The 6094-nt window shown below is 31.2% G+C and overlaps 1 pseudogene; it reads left to right on the top strand.

Annotated features, from left to right (window-relative positions):
- The first annotated feature begins 1231 nt into the window (after nucleotides 1-1231).
- LOC112482026 lies at nucleotides 1232-1350 on the top strand (annotated as a pseudogene).
- Nucleotides 1351-6094: the final 4744 nt, after the last annotated feature.

Here is a 6094-nt window from a genome sequence, read left to right on the forward strand (position 1 = left end):
TTTCATGACCTCTGTTTAAGAGAACCAGTCCTGGTTTGTTGGTAACTATACTGTATGTCATTGCTATAAAGATTAAAGTTGGCTTTGAGTTAAATTTTGATGTTTGAGTAACTCATTTTGTCAAAATAATAAGTGAAAGCATATTATAACTCTGTTGGAGTGGCAATGACAAGCTAGACATAAATTATGTACCTTAACCATTTCCACATATTATTGTGCAATGATAATATACAAATTGACAGTTTTTTTGTGTGTGATAACACAGCAAACTATGAAATAGGAGTTCTTTTCCCATTTCCTAGTTGAAGAAACTGAGACAGCAGATCACTTACATAACTTGCTAGTAGGTGGTGGATTCTAAGCCAGATTACTCTGACTTCCATAGCCCTCTGTGCTTAGTCAATACATTGCTATACAATAGCCTAGTGGATTATACGGCACTATGTGCATAGTAAAGTCAATTTCATTTATATTATGTCCTATTCTTTGGGCAACATGAGACCCCACAAATAGGAAATGACTGTTACTTGGAATATAGAGATGTGAATATTGTGTTCTGCAAATTCAAATACTTGACTAGGCTAAAAATAAACAGGAAGCTGCCAACAATTAAACTTTCCTTGGAAGTGTTTGATGTCTATCTTGATAATTTTTTGCCATAGTAAAAATAGATTAATTATGATCTCGATATTCTTAAAATGTATAAATATTTTAAAGATCCTTTTGTCAAACAAGAAAATGATCATTTCCACCTTTTTCTCACAAATACAAGAATTAAAGACTACAAAACTTTTTAAAGTCTTTATTGGAACAAAGAGTTTTAGGCTTTTTATCTCACTTAAAATTAACAATATTAATATAATATTGTGAAGTTAGATGGAAGTTAGATGTTGGGATGGTACAAGAGAGCTGTAGCCTCATTTAAAATAAGGGAAAGCCAATAAACAAAACACAATATAGAGATATAAGCATATAATTTAGAGATATGTAGGTAAGTGCTAAAGAACTAAAAGTAATGGTTAAGTCTTGGCATCTGGGGAGCAAAAGTGGGAGTGGAAGGGCCTATCTGGAGGCCCTTAATTACCATTATCCTTATCTATACTATTTGGTTGACTATGTGTTTGTATTACTTATTAAAATATTAAAATGTCCTCAGAGGCAGAGGCATAAATGATACTTCATCTTTAGCTACACTAAGAGAGATGAATAACCTTCAAAAATTTTACAGTAAGTCTATGGCCATGCTACCCTGAACAAGCTCGATCCTGTCTGATCTCAGAAGCTAAGCAGGGTCGGGCCTGGTTAGTACTTGAATGGGAGACCACCTAGGAAGACCAGGTGTTGTAGGCATAAAAAATAAAAAAAAATAAGGGATTGTAAGCTGACAAAGTCCTTGCCATCTGTGAGGTCAACCAAGGGTTGCCTAGCCTAAAAAAAAAAAAATTCACAGTAACATTATTCACAATAGCAAAAAGGTGGGAATAAACCAAGAGTCCATTAATGGATGAATAAATGAATGTGGTACAAACATAAAAAGAATCAGCTTTGATGTGCTGTTTATTTCTAATGTTTATTACATATATTTGTAATAATTCTACATATTTCTGATAAATTATGGTAAATGTACTAGCAAAAGATTGTTAGAAAAGGCAAAGCCTGAGTTATATTTTGAGCATTCTCAGGAGTGATGAGAGAGGGAAGCAGAGTATACTAGAAAATACAATATTCTGTGAAAATAATCCCCCAGGAACTAGAGGGGATAAACACTTACAGAAAAGTTATAATAGTATTTGATAATTGCTAGGAAATAGAAATAGTAATACAGTTACTTCAAATTACACATGGAAATAGATAAAATATTACATGAATAAATAGAAATTTTGGTAAATATATAAATAGATAAATAAAACTAATAAATAAATAAATGTAATTCTGTTGAGACAGTAATAAAAATTGTTTAAAATATAGCTTATATACCTAATAACATGATATTTTCCATTTATTATTTTTTATTTTAAAAAAGAAAAAGACCTCAATGTAAAAGCTAAAACTGTAAAATTCTTAGAAGAAAACATAGGGCAAAATATCCATGGCATTGCGTTTGGCCATGATTTTCTCGAATATGATATGAAAAGCATGGGAAACAAAATAAAAAATAGATAAATTGGACTTCATCAAAATTAAACCACAAAGTGAAAGAAAATGTTTGCAAATCATAAATCTGATGAGTGATTAATATCCAGAATATATTAAACAGAAACTCTTACTATTCAACACAATAGAAAACAACTGAATTCAAAAATGGACAAAGGACTTGAATAGACATATCTCCAAAGAAGATATGCAAAGACCAATAAGCACATGAAGAAATGCAAATCAAAACCACAGAGTGGTAACACTTCAAATCTGCAATGGACAAACTTTATGTTCCTTCAAAATTCAGATGTTGAAATGTTAATTCCCAATGTAATAGTATTTAGAGGTGGGGACTTTGAAAGGTGAGTAGGTCATGAGGGGGAGCCCTCATTAATGGGATTAGAGCCCTTATGAAAGAATCCTTCCACCATGTGAGATTACAGTGAAAGACTGCCATCTATGAACCAGGAAGCGGGCTCTTACCAGACACTGAATGTGCCAGCAACTTGATCTTGGACTTCTCAGCCTGCAGAACTATAATAAATAAATTTCTGTCATGTAGTTTATGGTACTTTTTTTTTCTAGCTTTATTGCAATATACTTGACATATAACAATGTGTAAATTTAAGCCATACCACAAGATGTTATAATATAAGCATATATTGTGAAACAATTATGACAGTAAAGTTCATTAACATTTCCATCACTTCCTATAATTGCCATTTTATTTTTTGTGGTGAGAATATTTAAGATCTACTCTTTTAGCAACTTTTAAGTATATAATATAATTTTGCTAACTATAGTCACCATTCTAAACATCAGGTCCACAAAACTTATTTATCTTATAACTGCCATTTAGTATCCTTTGAACCACATCTCCCCACTTATTTTTTTGAGGAAACTCCATATTGTTTGCCACAGTGGCAAAACCAATTTATGTTCCCACCAAAAGAACAAGAGTTCCTTTTTTCCTACATCCTTGTTATCATTATCATTTTTTTTATAATAGCTTATTCTAAAGATGTGAGGTGATAGCTCATCGTGCTTTTGATTTTCATTTCCCTAATGATTAGTGCTGTTGAGCATCTTTTCATCTTTGGATGTCTTCTGTGGAAAAATAGCTATGCAGGTTTTCTGCTCATTTTTTAATCAGATTTTTTTTTTTTTTTTGCTATTGAGTTTTATGGATTTCTTACATTTTTTGGATATTAACTCTTTATCAAACATGTGGTTTTAAAATATTTTCTCCCACTCAGTAGGTTGCCTTTTCATTTTGTTGATTTTTTTTTTTTTTGCTAGGAAGAAACTTTTAAGTTTGATGTAATCCCACTTATTTATTTTGTTATTGTTTGTGCTTTTGGTAACATAGCCAAAAAATCATTGCCAAGACCAATGTCAAAGAACCTATTCCCCATGTTTTCTTGTAGAAGCTTTATGGTTTCAGGTCTTATGTTTAAGTCTTTAATCTGAGTTAATTTTTGTGAGTAATGTAAAGTAGGGTTCCAATTTCATTATTTTACATGTAATTATCCAGTTTTTCCAACACCATTATTGAAGACTATCTTCTCCACATTGAGTATTCTTGTTTTCTGTGTCAATATTAGATGATTGTACATGAAAGGAATTATTTCTGGGCTCTCCATTCTCTTGAATTGGTCTGTGTCTATATTTTTGCCAGCACCATACCATTTTGATTGCCATAGCTTTGCAATACAGTTTTCAATCAGGAGGTGCGATGTCCACGGTTTTTTTCTTCTTCAAGATTACTTTGGCTGTTTGGGGTCTTTTCCAGTCTTATACAAATTTTAGGATTCTTTTCTCTATTTGTGAAAAGTGCAGTTGGAATTTTGAAAGGGATTGCATGGAATCTATAGATGGCTTTGAGTAGTATAGACATTTTAACAATATTAATTGCTCCAATCCATAAACATGGGATAACTTTCTATTAATTTGTGTTTTCTTTAATTTTTTTCAAAATCTTATAGTTTTCACTGTACAGATCTTTCGTGTTTTTATTTAAATCATTTATTTATTTATTTTTAATTTTTTTTAAATTAAAATTATTGGGGTGACTGTGGTTAATAAAATCACATAGGTTTAAACTGTACAATTTAATAATATATCATATGTATATTGCATTGTGTGTTTACCACCTAAAGTTAAATTTCTTTCTGTCACCATGTATTTGACCCTCTTGGTTAAATTTATTCCTAAGTATCTTATTGTTTTCAACGCTATTGCAAATGGGATAGTTCTCTTTATTTATTTTTAGAAATTTCAGTTTTAGTGTATAAAATCAAAATAAAAAGTATTCAAGAAGATTTGGAGAAAAAGGAACCCCTGTACTCTGTTGGTGGGGAAGTAAATTAGTGCAGTCACTATGGAAAACATAGATGTTTCTCAAAAAATTAAGAATAGAGCTACCATGTGATTCAGCAATTATTCTTCTGGGTATTTATCTGGAAATATAAAACACTTATTTGTAAAGATATATGTACCCGTATGTTCATTGCAGCATCATTTACAATAGCCAAGACATAGAAACAACCTAACTGTCCATTGATAGTAGATTGGATAAAGGAGATATGATATAAATATACACTGGAAAACTACTCAGCTATATAAGGATGAAATATAGCCATTTGTGGCAACACAGATAGATCTTGAGACTATTATGCTATTAGACAAAATAGGACAAAAACCATATGATTTCACTCATAAGTGGAATATAAAACAAAAAGTAACCAACAAAACAAACAAAAACAAAATCACACATACAATGATGGTTACCAGAGGGGAAGCAGGGTGGGGAGGGAGAACAAAGAGGGGAAAGGGAGTCAAACCCCTGGTATTGGAAGGAGACTGGACTTCAGGTGGTAAGCATACAATAGAGTATGCACATGGCATATTAAAAGTTGAACACCTGAAATTTATTTTATTAACTAATGTTATCCCAATAAATTAAACTAAATTAAAAAATATGTAACTAAGATTTGTGTGTTGATTTTGCATCCAGCAACTTGACTGAATTAGTTCTAACAGGTTTTTAGTGGAAGCTTTAGGATATATATAAAAATCATCTACAAATAGATAATTCTACTTCTTCCTATTCAATTTCAATGTCTTTTCTTTCTTTTCTTTGTCTAATTGCTCTGACTAGGACTTCTATACTATGTTGGATATGACTGGTTAGAGTCAGCAAACTTGATTTGATCCTGACCTTAAAGGAAAAACTTTCAACCTTCCATCGTGGAATATAATGTTAGCTGTAAGCTTGCCATATATGGCCTTTATTATTTTGAGATACATTGTTTCTGTATAAATTTGTTGAGAGTTTTTATCATGAAAGAATATTGTATTATGTAAAATGTTTTTATGCATCTATAGAGATAATCATGATTTTTATCTTTCATTTTATTAATATGGTATGTCATTATAAATTTGTATGTGTTGAACCATCCTTGAATCCCAGGGATAAATCTCACTTCACCATTGTGTCTGATCATTTTAATTGCTTTATATCTCTTTGCCAATATTTTATTTAGAATTTTTACATCTATACTCATCAGGGATATTGGTCTATAGTTTTCTTTTCTTGTACTGTTCTTATCTGGCTTTGGTATCAGGATAATGCTAGCTTTACCCTGTTCAAAATAGGCAATCCTGAGCACACAATCAGCTGTGTAAACTTCAGACTGATGTTGATTGACATTTACCTTATAGAATGAGTTTGGAAGTGTTTCTTCCTTTAGAATTTTTTTTGAAGAGTTTAAGAAGGATTGGTGTTAATTCTTCTTTAAATGGTTGGTAGAATTCACCAGCAAAACTATCTGCTTTCGGGTTTCTTTGTTGAAAGAACTTTAATTACTGACTCGATTTTCTTACTCCATTATTGGTCTATTCAGATTTACTATTTCTTCATGATTCAGTCTTGGTAGGTTATATGTTTCTAGGAATT

The sequence above is a fragment of the Pteropus alecto genome, unplaced genomic scaffold (genome assembly GCF_000325575.1).
Source record: "Pteropus alecto unplaced genomic scaffold, ASM32557v1 scaffold175, whole genome shotgun sequence".
Lineage (NCBI taxonomy): Eukaryota > Metazoa > Chordata > Mammalia > Chiroptera > Pteropodidae > Pteropus > Pteropus alecto.